General features: G+C 42.5%; 1 protein-coding gene across 7 annotated transcripts in view; it reads right to left on the bottom strand.

Moving 5' to 3' along the window:
• The window catches only part of znf438 (zinc finger protein 438), a 50484-nt gene extending 38165 nt beyond the window's left edge, over window positions 1-12319 (bottom strand). For 4 of the 7 annotated variants that reach the window (XR_002168661.1, XR_002168663.1, XR_002168664.1 and 1 more), the window contains exons 1-2: window positions 10317-12319; window positions 9115-9204 (exon numbers count right to left, since the gene is read on the bottom strand). The gene's annotated coding sequence lies outside the window, so the exon portion shown is untranslated. Of the gene's footprint in view, window positions 1-1725; window positions 1915-9114; window positions 9205-10299 lie in introns of all 7 variants that reach the window. The other 3 variants (XM_019873740.1, XM_019873741.1, XM_019873739.1) reach the window with 3 other exon arrangements.
• Between the last annotated feature and the right edge of the window lie 3973 nt (window positions 12320-16292).

Raw genomic sequence — 16292 nt, 5'->3', positions numbered from 1 at the left:
TTATGATGTACTACCGGCAAGCAGAGATACCAAACTCTCTGCTGTCAGAATTGAAATCAAAGCACCCTCGGGCTGACACCGCTAGCGTTATGGCTCGCCGGTTAGCTCGCATTAGCAACAAAGTTCGCGGCAAGCTGATGTTTGGGAAGGCATCCAATGGTGCACTCACATATCACAATCGAATGACTGATCTGTGAGTGCGCATTTTTGGATACCTGATGATCTTTTATGTTTGCTACGGTGGCTGAATCATTTTTTCCCCCCCCCTGACACAGGATGGACCTTTCCCCAGTCACAAGAAAAATAGAGAAATTCCACCGTCCTGAACTGTGGCTGCTGACAACAAGCCTTCTCTTCCTCAAATCGGCTTATGTGGCAAGACTTGCGCGTGTGCATAGGTGATAGGAAGTTTCGTTTCCGTCCACTGTTCCGCCTTGCCGCTTTATTTTACAGTCTCTTCTTCACTTTTTACGGTGCATCGAAAGCATTTTGCTTAACTGCTAATGAAAAGTGAGGGTTTGTGGGAACCACTGTGAGAATCATCCCTAACAATAATATACGCAATAAAATACACAAGTTTGCAACAACAATAGTGTTTTCCCCTTTTAACCGCTAAATTCAAATCCTTGTGCAAACTCAATCCATATGCAGTAATAATATACGCAATAAAATACACAAGTTTGCAACAATAGTGTTTTCCCCTTTTTACCGCTAAATTCAAATCCTTGTGCACACTCAATTCATATGCAGTGATATTTCTGCAGCCCGTAGCACCAAAATAAGAGACACGTCCATCCGTCCATCACATGGTGAGGTTACTGCGCCCAGTCAGTGTGTGTTGATCAGTATCCTCCTGAAGAAACCGTTTCCTATCTTTCATTTGCCACAAAAGAAATGAGATCATGTGGTGTGCCTTACAGTCAGTCTCACCCTGGCAAGATCGAACTACGCCTTGGAGTGACATTATTTATTGAAAGAAGTTAAAATATGTATAGTGAATGCATTATGAACACAGCTTCTGTTGGAGCAACGTTGGCTGCAGCTCGGCTTAACATTGGCTCGCTCGCTCTTCACAGATGGTCCCTTGTGAAACGCGCGGTGAGGATAACAGAGGAAAGGGTCTGAACGCTTTCATTTACGCCCGTCGTGACTGGAAGGGATTTCCTTTTGACGGCCTGTTTTAATGTATAGACAGTTTACGGTCCATCCTGGAGCAGAGATTTGGACCTTCATGATTTTGTTAATGAGCTGATTCACGGGTGAAGTCTTGGTCTATCCGAAGTCCCTCTGCATTGCTGAGAGGGCTCCTCAACAATCTCTCACATCCTCTTTCCCATTTTCAAAAGCGCTTGTAACTGATTTGCAAGTCTGCCTTTGCTGAAGGTGGGATTTTTGTTCCCCCCTCAAATATCAGCAAAGCCCGGAGAGCTCCAGCGATCGGTTTCCACTGCCAGAGGAAAGCAGAGCAGAACCTGGCTTTCTTTCCTGCGCTCCTTATGTCTATGCAGTAGACTTGAAATCACACGGACGCATGCCCCAGATTTATGTTGAGTGAAAGAGTCAAGGAGGTAGGTGATGAAATGGCTCCCTCATTCCGCGTGCCTCAGCTTTGATGTACGGACTCAACATTTAGCTCATCCAAAAAAATACATTTAAATGGCCATTGATAAAACAATACAAATTGTTTTGTAAACTTTCAAGTCCAACAACGCAGGTCATTTGTACCTGATGACTTCAACACTGAAGCGTTGTCTGATCACCACCGGTGCGTGACACATTCAAACAGGTTGTGCGGAACATGAACACGAAGTAGGCGTCTTGGCACCGAGGCTCGCTTGAGAAGAACAAGTTGAGATCGAGGAGGGAGAAGGTCCAGCTGAGGCAGCTGCTTGCGATTACTCTCACCCCCACTCTCTGGCAGGAAATGAGCAATCATTTAGTACTGACAGGTACATGCTGAACCACTGCTATCTCTGCTCTGAACCAACCAAATAATGAATTACAGCAGTTTAGTATTAACCTTAAGCCTCTCAAGTATCAATGCTAGGTTCGGCGGTTTACAGCTTTTCAGGTGCAAAAGAGTATGGTTTTCTGAGCAGGGCGACTCGTGAAGCGATGTGGCCCTGAAACGATAGATGGACAACGCCTGCAGTTTGCTACAGAGTATATCAGAATCCTTGTCTGCAATTGTGAAGTGGGATCAAAGGGGGGGAAAGAAAAATAGCTCTTTTTAAATCCGACTCAAACATGCGAGGTGCTTTTCTGGTGATGAAAAGCAGCAATTTCGAGAGGCCTCTGGTGAGTTGCAGAGGGCTTAGTGGGCCGAGGTGGATCTGGAGTGTAGCCGCGGACCTGCTTGATTGCACTGCAAAGTAACACGGCCAGAAGAAGGCGGAGGTAGTAACTAGGGCCCGACCTACATGTCGTTTTTTTTTTTTCCAAGGCCCATGCTGATTGCGATATTTCGCAGAATCTAATTCAGATGACCGATTAATTGACTAATTTTGTAAAAATTATGTTTGCCAGACACGAATGGCAAAGAAACAAATAAAAACGATTAAAAATCTAACTCAGATATGTGGAATGTAGGAATTAGTCGGAGCCCTGTGCATGTTTGAGTCACGTAAACAGAGTGACTTTGTACAATGGTGACACAACCTTTGAATTCACCCCCCCCGACTCCCCCTGAAAAAAAGAGGAAGGCAACACGTTACAGTCAGTGCTGTGTGCTGATAAACACAAACGGCTTTGAATCATCCCTCCTTTTTTTTTCTCCCCAATTGTTCCTATTCCATTACTGGAAGGAAGTGGTAATTCTGTCTCGTTCAAGACTGTTGGGGTTGGTACCCCCAATGGGAGGGTGCCCAGCATATCTGTTGCATAGCAAATTACAAATCGTACACAATTGAATTGAACTGTACTGTTTTGTAGATTCAGAACTAAAACTGGATTGAACAATTTTGGGAAAAAAATGAATTGCGATTTTGCCCCCAACAATGCAATTGCATATACACATTTGAAAAAGGGTCTTTACAGTTCTTCCTGTTGCCTCTCCACAATCGTACGTCACGAGACGCACTTAATCTGGCTGTAATCCGCGGTGTGATTTTGCCTGAGCAGTCAAATTTGAATTATATCACATTGCGATACTTTCGCAAATGTAATGAATCACGGACAGGAACTTGTAAACAAGCGGCGGGCTCTGTTGTTTAGCCCCTGACAGTCCTCTACAAACATCTCTGTTGTGCAGCCCCAGATGTCTCATTACTGCAAAACAAGCAGCGGGATGAGCCACATAGAAGCCACCGGCCCTCAACGATGCCTCCTTTTCAATTAGAGAAGATTATCCCAGGCAGAGCGGGTCTTCCCGTGCAGTGATATGCTAGCTTGCCTCACCCAGGATGGCCATGTGTCATGTCGAGATCAATTTAGTGAGTTGCGGAATGAAAGGTGATTGCACGAGAGGAGTTGTAGCCCCACACGAGCGCACAACAAGCTTAATAGCAGGAGGTTGCCCCGGCATCTATAAAGTTTACAACCTATGAGAATACATAGGCAGAGACACGGTTACACACTTACTACCTCTCATAAATTAAAGCGATAGCATCCCACAATTCCTGACAATACACAATAGCTTTACTTAGCGGGCATTCATCAATTCACAAACCTAAGCCCAGGGAATTTCTGCCGAGCCATGCGTTAGCTAACGCAGGTAGATGCATTCATCCTTCCAGGACCAACGGAATACCGCTGCCCTCATGCCACACTGCCTGCATCTCTCCGCCGTTGTCATAAGAATTAAGTCGCTCATCAGCAAAACTGACAACAAGCGCTTAAAACTGTGAGAACAAATCTGTCCCCACCCCTCCTAAAAACACATTTCTTCACATATCTGAAACACGATCAGTTTGTTGTGCAACCAAAGAAGTCTTGAAATAGAAATTGCAGCTGCAAAGCAGCGAAGCTCGCTGCCTGACACTCACTCTGCATAACTTTCCAGAGCGTCTGTGCCATAGCTGGAGCAACTCCACTGACCATGGGCGTCTGTGGTTAAATCGTGCTCGTCTGCAGGCCCTGAGGAGGCAGGCAGGCTCCACTACTGCTGACACGGAGGACCCTTGCAGGGGAACGACTGAGTAATGGCAGGGTAACGTGATCCAGGGCTCGGAGGGAGTGGGCGCAACCGTGACGCCTAAATCATAGCCGCGTGGGAAGGAGAACGCGAGACACGCAGAATGCGTACGCTCGACGGATATGTAGGAAGATGAGAGGCTGAGGAGACAAAGGGTGGGGTAATGAAATAAATTAACAGGGGGGCAGTTTATTTTGGAAACCGCCTCATAGCGCGGGATGGAAGGGCCGCTGCCATTCATGAATGCACCGCACCTCTTGAAGTGGGAGGACCCTCAGAGGAATGACAGGGTGTGGCTTAAGGTTTCATATTTTATAAGAGCGTCTCAGACAGAAGAAACATGTCTTGCATGTTAACCGATTTCTTGAGCTAATGTGGTTAGGATCGCCGCTTGCTGTCGTGGGGATTCCGGTTCAAGACCATCCATCCCCAACATCCTTCGGACATACGGCTGTGGTGTCCTTGAGCAAGGCACCGAGAATCCATACCTCCTGGACTCCCCAGGCTCTTAATAATATTTATTATTCATAAATGTATGTCAAAAGCAGAGGCAACATTTTGCGTATGTGCGCCAACATGACAAATCACGATTCTGCTGGTCCTCCTCCTTCTAATTGAAAGATTTGGCCCAGAAGTCATCCAAAGTGCCCTTCTTCGTTCATATTGGAAATTTCTGTTGCATTTTTCTTAAGAAATGAATGGAAGTGAATATCATCAATGTCAAGGTCACTTTGATGCAATCATGAAATCTTAATTGTCCTGGAATAGACTCTGAGACACAACACAAAGTGCTTCAACACACACAGACACACCCAGAGAAACGAAACACAATTAGAGCACGAATAACTTTCCATTTAAAAGATAATAAAACTGGTGCGATGGTATAGTTTGAGGTAATATCTTGCTCAAGGGCAAGTTTTGAAAGAAGGGCGAAACACTGTTCTGATAACCAGAAGCATTTCACAGAAGCTGTCATCAAATGCCATTTTGGTGCTACAATACCAACCAATGATTTGACTTGTTGAATGGCAGAGCAAGGCGTAAAGAAGCGCCCTGATATCTAAAGTTCATCGTTTGGTGTCCGATATCATTCCGCCTTAAAACATAAGTCTAATAAGTCTTCGCTGAGAAACAATTTCACCTGACTATTACTGAGCCACAAACTCATTTTTCCACCCACCATATGGTCGTCATTCATTATTTAGACTTGAGATGCGCTTTCCTTGTTCTTCAACCATCCGCTCGTGACGTTTTTGGGCAGCACTTACTTGACAAAACACGGATGAGCAGACGAGTATAAAAGAGAAAATATGTTTTTTTTTTTTTTTTTTTAAAAGCCAACTTCAACTGTTTTGGCCAATTGGGTTGGGGAGTGGAGAGCACATGCCCGTCCTGTGTCTTGGAGTGACTAAAGTGTCAATTTGCTCTTGAGCTGTGACGTATTTTAATGACCATCTCCATCACGTAGTAGCTCACGTGTGCACGTAATATCCACTTATGCATTGTCTGTACCGCTTAGCCTCACTAGCACAGCCCATTTTTTAACATTTCCTGGCCCCATAGCCAGAAAGCTGCGTCACTAATGACAATGAACATCGACTGGTTACTGTGTTGTGCTTTCCAAAATAAAGCTTAAGTACTAACAAGTGCTCCCCATCTTGAGGTCAAAAAGGGAAATTACTGCTCGCTTTGTTGTGCAGAAAATGACCTTCAAATCACTGTTGTTGAAAAAAAGCAAGATGTTTTTTTGACCATTATCAGCTCTTTGCTGAATAATGAGACTGCTTTTTCAAAGCACGGTGATGGGTGGCGCCTGAAAGTAAAGCGAGTGTGTGCGTGCGCGCGCTATATCGTAATATGATCATAGGATTGAGCGGAAACGCTAGGCATTAATCTAAGTTTCCTTTGCCTGCTTCCACCCTCCTCATCTTGCCACATGAGAAACCACAGTGGAACTGCTCAGAAGCCAAAGTCAACATCGCAACCGGCCCAATGGCATGGACTTTGTTTACAGGAGGTGCCATGTTTACATGCCAACCGCTTACTCATGTTGGGAGGGATGAAAAATACGACAACGTTCCTCCTCCCTTAGAGCCATTGTCTGTGACGCACCTCGAGAAGTGTGAGCGATTTGCCACGGTTAGCGTGATAAACGAGGCTGTCACAGTCCAACTGTGACCGACTCCTCCAAAGAAGCTGAGCGCTGCACTGGGCCTGTGAAAACTCTTAAAAACGTGTCAGCTAACCAATTTTCCAAGTGAGCAGTAAGCTGCTTTGAAACGAACTATAAAGCCAGAATCTAATTGTACGCATACTTTACAGATTATGATGTATTTTTACTGACTTATATACTGGAAATGCACTCAGTACAGAGTTACAGACAGTTTGTAAACGCTTCCATTTGTATATCAACAAGACTCAAGCAACACCCTTCAGTACTTGCATTTTTTTTTTTTTTTGATCAGGAAACGATACACTCTGAATGATGAATTGCAGTAGATTGACACGAGACCCCACTCCCAAAGCTCAACAGGAAAAAAAAATTAGTCGGGGCAAGTGAAGGGTAAATGCACGCTAGCCTTTTGGGGGCAACATGCGATGACAGCTAGACATTTGAAATGGCAACAGTTCAGAAAAAAAAAAAGTGCAGGTCTGAAGGGGTGCGAAATGAAAACTTCCTGCAAGAGTTGCAGCATGTGGGGATTTGCTGACCTTTACAGCTCGTTATAATGTGACAAAACCTGGCTTCCTGGCAATGGTGAAAATAATATTTTGTACCTGGAAAGGAAAACCAAAACCCCCCACTGGAATATACGCCACAGTGAGCTATTTCCAGTTTCAGTATGTTGGCCCTGCTTGGAGGGGGATTTCTCCTTCAGCTTCTCCTCCCCACGACACATCTTCAATTTATCACAGCTGATCATGAACATCGAAGACACATTTCAACTATCGCTGGCATGCTAATGCACAACAAACATTCAAACAACTTTATCCTAGCAAGAATTGGAAAGTAAACGTTTCTTTTTTTTTTTTGGGCTCACTGATTGTGAGAAACATCCGTGCTGACATACTGCAAGCTCACAGTTGCCAACCGTGGCTGATCAGGCAGAAAGCTTCCAGTCAGCAATCGATTGGGAAACCGATACAGCAGCCGGCCTGTTCCACAAAATAATTTGTTTCACATGTTCATCTGGAAACGCGCCAACAAAAACGGCAAAAAAAGGCAGAGACTTCAAAAGACAAACTTTGAACACATTTTGTGCCTTTGACATCAAGCGTGGGGAGCTCAACAAATGAACAACGGGACAGAATGAGCAGAAACGTGACAATCTGTCAAATAGCCAGTCAATAGTTTTTTGCGTGCGCATCGAACGGGTTTACGCGTATTCTTGCACACACTCACGCCCAATGTTAAGTGTTGAAAATGGCTTGGTCTCTTTGATAATGGTTGAACAAATGTGCGGTTTTTAGCATCTCCTGAAAGGTGAGGCCTTTGGATGTAGGAGGATTCCGTCCGATGCCAGCCATGTGTGTTCATTTTACGCGTACTGTACACTTCAGAGGTTACATTCGGCCTCTATTTTGAAGCCAAAACTGGTCGTCGGAATTCTGAACTCAAGCCAAATTGGGCAACTGCCAGTTAATCATTCAAAACAAATTGCTATTATAGCACGCTGTACTATTCGATTTAAAAAAACAACAAAAAAAAAGAAGCACATTTATTAACACTACCGCCCCACATTTCTCTTCATAAACTACCAGCATAATGAATTCGCCATCAGAGTCCTCTTCATTAAAGTTACATGTACGTTCACCAATTATAGGGGCAACCCCCCCACCCCCCCAAAAAAAAAAACCTCACTTCATGTCACTTCATTCTATGACTTGATTGTTGAGTCAATAAATGCGCCAGCTTGCTAAATACACATTACATGAGCTTGATTAATGTTTAACATTTGCAAACCTTTAAAAGAAGTTGAAAGATTCATCCAAACCAACCAGCACAGGTATATCCAAAGTCTAACCCATGGATCCGTCACACACTTTTTTATTTTTTGTTTTTTTTTTGTAATTTCTGACCAGTCAATGATGTCCATACAGGGTGTTTTTCTATTTCATTTCAGGTATCTTTTGGAAAGACTTGAGTCCATCATGAATGGATAGCTTAGTTTTTGTAATCTTATCATTTCTTCGGCCACGGCTTGCCAATTGATATCGGGACGGCACTGCAAAATTGACTGCCTGGCTGGAAGTTTTTCTTCAGTATGTCGAGTATCATAATCTTCCATTTGAAGTAGCGCTGGGTGTGATATGGCTGAAAAGTGTATCACGATATAAGCAAATCATACTGGATCGATATCAATACATATTGATTTTTTTTTTACAACTAAACAAAATATGAAAAAAAGGATTGCTGGGTTTTTCCTGGTGCAAATTGAGTCATAGGTGGTACCATCCTGACCATGCGCCATAACGTGCATGTAGTTTGTAAATTCAACGGACTCACTGTCTTTTACAGGAAACATAATTTAGGTTAAGAGCTGCAATAAAAATATGAATTATCATGTCAAAGCATTCGTTTATTAAAACTTGCATAGGAGAATGATGGACTCATAGCTTGTGAGGTGGGCCAATTTTGATTCAGAGACACATAGATTATTTTGAAGCAGCTTTCAAGCGCTCTGTGGTCCATGTCAACTTATTTCTACATGCACTGATACTTGGGAATCTCGTAACTTCAGTCCATGGAGTTGAGACAAAGATTTAGCTTTGACCTTTTCTGTAATGGATTTGGGTTATTAAATTAATTGTCACAGGCCTACCAGAATGTATGATAGGCAGCAAACTGTGTGAAGTGCATCATTTGCTCCATTTCTAACCTGTGTCACGACCCCATTTATGAAACATATCACTTCATACACAATTGACCAGTCACGTGTCATCCTTGATATATGGCAGAAAGGATTCACAAACGTACATACCAGTTTTCGTAAAACTTGGGCCTCACAATCCATCAATGCAACCCCACTCACGTAGGGCACCTTTTCAGAGCTTCGTTCCTTAAAGCCTCCCTGTAAAAAAGTGAAAGAACGATTTAAGAAATACAGACACTGAATGTATTTTTTCCACAGTGTCAGGAGTAGCACAACCTTAAATTGGACCTCAAAGCAAACGAATTAAAGCTCAGTTTTGACAGCCTTGGTAGTGAATAATTTATAGAAGCTTTTGTGGTTTTCTAATAACACCCAAAAAGTTTATTTTTTTATATTTTTTTTAAGGAGGCTGTTTTGTTGTGATGCAAGTAGTTGACTAATATTGCACGAGTAAATTGTGAGATAGTTTTTTTTTTTTTTAATAATGCTACATTTTTAATGAACCCATTCTCCTGCCGTATAATAATAAAGATAGCGGGCAGACTTGAAAATCAAGATATGAGAGCTTGCAGTGGCAAAAGGGCAAGTGTTATGAATGTGGGTATCTCCGAATACATGAATTGAAACAAACATCACTGCCTGGTTAAAATTTGCTTCACTAGTTTTTCGTAATCTTGCTCGAAGTGCAAAAAATACATTAAAATAAACACATTGCACTGCTCTGTTGGAAGAATGGCCCCTAATGAGTTGACTGTAATGTGTGTGCATTGTAAAAACGATTGTATTTGTAAACAAGGGGGACTGTTTTCATCTAAGTCTGTAAACAACAACAAACACTAACACCGAATCAGCACTGGAGACACAACAAGGACGAGTTCTACGCACAAGATTCACAGCATCCTTAAACGGCGATCAATGTCTGCAGATCACTTTGAGGTTGTTTGTGACATTTGCTTGCTGCTGGAAGCCGAATTTAGTGACGGTGGTCTGCGTAGCATTGCCATAGGCTTAGCACGGGCCTGCGCTGCACTAACTGTACACAAACTGACAGATGTTACGATAGCGTTCACCATCGCGCAAGTTGGTGCATGTGCACATTTACGTCAGTTGTCTTGTATTGCATGTTGTTGTTTCTCAACTTTGACTGTGTTATACAAAGAGTAAACGATGACTTCATGCAGATAATCGAGCGACATGACCAGGCTATGGTGACTGACAACAGTTCAAACTCAGCCCTGATGGGCTCCGTTGATGTGACTCAAAGCAGCAGGCTCCATTTAACTGTTGAATTACCTCGAATGATGTCTCACCTGGATCTCCAGAGAGCTGGAGGCTCCACTTTCACTCTAGAGACGAGGTCATTTTCGAAAATACTCTGCAAAATCGTCGATTCTCATTTCTGTTTCGCTGCAGCCATGTTGGGCCAAACCATCAATAAGATCACATGGGGGTGCCACATATGCAGGAGATAATTATCATCTGTTATTCTTTGTATTAAATCGGCTCATATACATTTAAGCAGCAAATTAAATATAGGTATTATCTAGATCGATTAGTTTTGCTTGAGACCGGTCAAAGAAAGGTGCTTTGTAGACATGTTTGAGGTAAAATACCTCCCATGGGAAGAAATGGTACAGCCCACCTGTCTGCGAATCTGCTTTAAATGCAACCAAGAGCGCAGTTTCGGAGTAAACTACTGTACCACGGTACAGTATATCTCTTGCCGGCGTGTGTTTTTGAGGAGCGCAGAGATGCGAGTAAATAATCGATGTTGATGTTAATTTTGGGTATCCCAAAGCAAACCCAGTCATAAGTACCTCTCAAAAACGTGGAATACTATTTTTTTTAAAGAGTACATTGGAGAAAATGCTGCTATTTTCCTAAGGTCGAACCTGATCCAACTACTGTATACACACTGACATTAACACCTTACCCAAAGCGAGATTCTTTTTTCTCTTTACAGGACGCATATACATATTATGCCAAAAATATTGGAATTGTGTCACTTGAAACATTCAGTCTAAATCTAACCATGGTTCACAATGAGCACATATTTACTGCAAGAATTGTTGTGTGCAATATTTACAGTAATTCATGCCATAAATGATATGCAGCACCAATGTTTATTTTTACTTGACGTCTAATGAATCCATAGAAAAAACATTTAGATACATGTGAATGTGCACATTTACGCAGACGCTTTTTGCTAGTGTTTCACACCGCGTTCTTTGGGCAGTGAAGCATGGTGTTGTTAGTTTTGCAGTTTGAGTCACCTGGGGCTACACATGTCTCCTTCTGTTAACCACTGTCACAGCCTACAGAGGATCGCCTGTGACAGGTGCTCTCTGACTGTCAGTTTGTTTGTGCGCGTTGATGACAAACGGTCAAAAAGCGAAACATGCATTTCTGCAACTTAGGTCTCTTTTTCTTATTCTTTTTAAGCGCACGCTCACATAAAGACTGCGGCAGTAGAGTGAAGGATTGAGAAGAAAAAGAGAGGCTCGGTTGCTTCTGTTTCGTGCTGATAATGCTCTGTGACTCATATCAATATTTCTCATCTCTCTAAATAGGATATGAAATAGCTTTTTCTGTAAGCCTTGATGAACGACACAGCTATCACTTGCCAGCATTTGCCCAGCCGCTAACTGTAACTCTTGATTAAATCCTCCAAGTATCATTGTGAAAGAGACGTTAAAGCATTTCAAATTATATTCTAAGCCATCAGTCGTGTATTGAGCTGCATGGGCCGTAGAAGCACATTGAAGTCGTAACCATAGAAAAAGTAGTCGTGTCATCCGACTTTGAGATCAATAAAAGGATCTTTAGCCGAGGTCCAAATAGAATTAAGAATTGCTTTAGGATAATGACATTATCGACCAACATTCAGTAAGGCGTTTTAAGCTGTGTCAGGTTAATTCCCATCTACGAAGGTGTGCAGGGAGACGGTCTGAATCGCACTGGATGGTCGATGTAATGTTCTCAAAGACGGTGCGGCAGTAGCGGCGCTATCCTCAGCACTATTGAACATTCTCTTCTAACACGTAGCCATATAAAGCTATTGCAGAGTAGATTGCACCCGCTCAAGTCCAATGGCCCTGATGTTATAAAAGTTGACCAAATTGTAATTACAAATTTTTAAATCGCGTGATCTCCGAACACTCTCACTTCAACGAGCATCAAAGAATTAATGCGTTTTGCTTTTTCTTTGATTTGTCGGGTTTTTTGGTGACCTTCATATCAAAAGAAGGGCTAGCCTCAATTCAACCAATTCAAGCTCCCTCTTGAACACTGGTACCTGTAAAAAAAAAAATCATAATATTAATAAAAAGTCACACATTGATGGCATATGCAGTTGTGTAGTTTTAAGATTCCCACCATTTCCAACGTATTCCTTAATGTAACACACACTGGTAAATATAAAAAACACTTTAGTCGACTTGAGTCAAATTTGAATCTCAATGCAATGAAATGAGGCTGCTTTAAGAGGTCCTTTGACTTGCATCTACTGCGGGCTGTGCGCGATTTGCATGAGTAGAGCTAGATTGGGCAAAAAGTACTCAGAGTGACACTAATATTATACTAATCTAATCTTATTAACAAGGTTCATCGTAAAAATCTCTCTTCCCCCCCGAGGATGCATTGCATTATGTCACTGCTTGATTTAACTTTAAAATAAGTTGTGCATGTGGATCAATTTTTTTTTCTTTTCTTTCCTCTGCCAATATTTGTATTTTTATAGTTTTACGCCAAGGCACTCTGATTGACCCGCCTCTCGTTTTGCATTCCCTCAGTGAATAAAAAAGATGTACCTTGCTCATTATGAGAGACATTGAGGTGTTTTGATGTTTGGGGATGAAAAATGCATTTCTTTACTTAGCTTAATTATGTATGTGTCCACTGTCGAGTTGAAAACTGCTGCTCATCTGAGGGATGTTTCAAGCGTTCCTTTTTGCCATTGGCACGGAATGCATTACTTCCCTATTACCGGCATGCCTCACGTTCCCTCATATGCAACCTTATGGAAATATTAAATGAAGTGTCTGCACACCTCAGTGGACACACTGAATAAGCATGAGCATCCTCGCTCACGGTCCACAACGTGAGGCTTAACTCGATTGCCATTTTGGACTCCTTTTAGCTGACGTGGTTCAATTATGACAGTGAGAGTGTTTTTTGGGGATGGAATTTATTAATTGGGATTTGTCAAAATCTCAAACGAGGTATCTTATGCAATTTAAAACAGTCGCCACATGTCAATATCATGTTGGGGTTTTTTTTGTTTCCCACATACGGACTCTGATAATGCCGCGGGGTCATTCCTGCAATCTTAAATAATTCAAAATGGAGCAATCTGTTTTAGCAGACAAAAAAAAACTGTTCGGGTTGTGTGAGAAAAACATTTAATTTCACTTGAACTGATGAATTTGGCTTCTACAAGAGTACTATTTGTGGCATGCAATATTGAGGCTTGAATCAAAATTGTGTTCCCGCGGTGCAGCTGTAGTGTAATTCTAACCAATTACATGCCACCTCCATGTGTTGCCGCGTTTAGAAATTGCTGTCATCTCACATTTTCCAAATATTTTACTGTATGTGACATCAGGTTCGGCTCTCCTGTGTTGCTGGATTAGGATATTGCTAAAAGTAACAAAGTTCGGTGTCTGGATGCCCTGATAAGCCATACACAGTGCCAGCACCCTCTTTTTGTGTCTTGTCAGATGCGCACTGCCCTGACACTGGTGTTTATTGTAAATGTGAAGGGGAGCACAACTTGGCAAAAAGTTTGACAATAGGCAACAGGAACTAAGTCCGAAATATACTAATTCAAACGCTTTCTTCAGACAACCGCCGCCATCACTTACTCACAGTACTGAAAATCGATTCCGATCAATGAATCAAACAAAACGGCATACGGTGCGTGGGATGCAAATGTAAGATTTACATTTGGGGGCGTGGTCTCTGACACTTCCGTGGTTCGCTCACTTAAGTCACTTGCTATCCTGTGACAGGATGAGTGAATGAAAGTGTGGACGGTTGTCTCTATATGTGCCCTCTGTGATTGACTGGCAAACAGTCCGGGGTGTATAGTCTTCCTTTCGCTGGCTTATAGACTACAGCTCCCCGCCAACCCGAACAGGATCTTGGATGGATGGGTTTAAGGCATGTGCTTTTTTTGTGCACGTTAAATGCTGCTGAGGCTGTAACACTGTAACACATTTCGATGAGCGATGCCCTGCATATGTTTCTAATAGAGACTTTGGGGATTTGTTTGGCTCACATCTTTGCGTACCGTTGTAGAAAAAAAAAAGTGTCAACCATCATGTGCAAGACTCAAGATCGAGGTCTTCAGTTAGCATAACATGTTTTGGGAATGTGAGAAGAAGCCCTTCGAACAGAAGATAAGGAATATTTCCCACCTGCGCAAATGAGGACCGCCCCGCTCCATATTTCATTCCCAAAGCTTAAATGTTATGATAGCAGTCATTTCCTGGACTGGGGTTTCATTTTGGGACTCCCTTTTCAGGGCTAAAACTTACTAGCAGTCTGTCACCTTTTCAGCACCTCTCTCTGGCTGTTGTAAAGGTGTGGGTGGCCACCGCTGGACCCTGAAGTGGTCACAGGGACGCTGGGCTATGAAATTACATGAGGCTGCCGGCCGAAGGTCCATGCGGTCGTCCCTTAATGAAAATTGTTTCACAGTGCGAGCTGCTCAGAGCAGCGAAGACAATCTGTTTGACAAGCGGGCTTTAATATGCAAAGGTTGAGTAAAGGGACACCCAGAGTAATTGCCTGGCATTTTGAATGTTCATTTCGAGTACCGCGCCACTATTCGTGCATAGACTTTAGACAAATGTTCTGATGGACTACGAGAACATGTGGGAAAAGAGTAGGTGTTTGGTATTCACACTCACCCGGTGAAAGAGTATCGGCCAATCACAAAATGAGACCCCAAGCAAACATAAACCACATACACATTTCTCAGAGTCAGCCTTAAACTTGCACCTAGAAACAAGGAAATGTCAAAGCACACTTTCAAATCCTTCGTACTGATATCAACCGTGGGGACATCATGTTTGTTTTTAAGCACAAAAAAATAGTTTTCATACTTTTGCTTGTTCATTTGAAGCCTTCCCAACATTTAACTCACTGCAAAGTTGTAGAGTAGAACCTCTAAATTTAAAAAAAAAAAAAAAAAAAATCCTAAACGTTGCGCAATTTGAAACCAACATTTTGCAGAGAGAATATGTCACGCGAGTAATTGACTGTGAAATGGTCATCATAAATGCTTAAAAAAAAAGCAACTCATGCAAATCGATGCCGGGTTTGAGGGCTTCTCTCACCAGACTTCAGGTTTAAGCTCCTTCGACAGATATTTTTAAATGGTTTGGACCAGGGCTCAAAGTAGCAGTGGTTTGAAGGTTTAGAATTGCCGCAACATTTATGCTCATTTCTGTTCGCCCCTCTGCGACGTTTCAGATTGTATGCTAGCATTGAGCTCATGCACGTTCGTGAGAGGAATTTAGATGTACTTTAGTAAATGTACACTGTGTAATTCTCTTCTACGTACAAAGACAAATTAAAGACTATTGTCTTATTGGAGTAGGATTAAACACCAGACTAGTCATTGCCATATCAGTGCGGCGAACACTTCAGTTCACACCGATAATTTGACAGTATACTGGTTTCGAGTGGGAGAGTGAGCCAGAAACAACACCTTGATACTTGGAAGTTTTATGCTTAGTTTGATGTGCACAGAGCGCATGGACACACCGACGCTAGAATGTAACAGGCGCTCCAACGAATACAATATAAATGTAAGCCGGGCTTTCTACAATTGACAGCCATAAAATATGACTGGGGCAAGGCTTTCTGGGCCATTGCATTTGCGCACTGTGTGTATGTGCGTGTGCGTGTTAGGATAACACGCACACGCACATCCTCCTAGCCAAAACAAGTATATATCTGGGACCACAGTGCAGACAGGCAGCGTTACGTTCACCCATGGGTCAGGAACTCAAAGTTGTGCGGCCGCCCACCTTTGCATAACCATATGATGGGGCTACATCCATATCACCTCTTCGGTGGTATCCCGGGTGTGAAAATGCATGATTTTGGTTCACTGTTCCTTTCCCAAATTATGTTTGGGGTGTGGCTGACTTTAACCTTTGTGTCAGAAACTTCCCGTCTTGAGAAACAAACCAAAAAAAAAAAAAAAAAAAAAAAAAAAAGGGGGAAGGGGGAGGGGGGGTAATAATTTTTCTGTTCCATTAATGTTTTGGTACAAT

Source organism: Hippocampus comes, unplaced genomic scaffold (genome assembly GCF_001891065.2).
Source record: "Hippocampus comes isolate QL1 unplaced genomic scaffold, H_comes_QL1_v1.1 scaffold126, whole genome shotgun sequence".
NCBI classification, from domain to species: Eukaryota; Metazoa; Chordata; class Actinopteri; order Syngnathiformes; family Syngnathidae; genus Hippocampus; species Hippocampus comes.
Note: the sequence above shows the minus strand (reverse complement) of the source record. Positions and strands in the feature narration are given on the sequence as shown.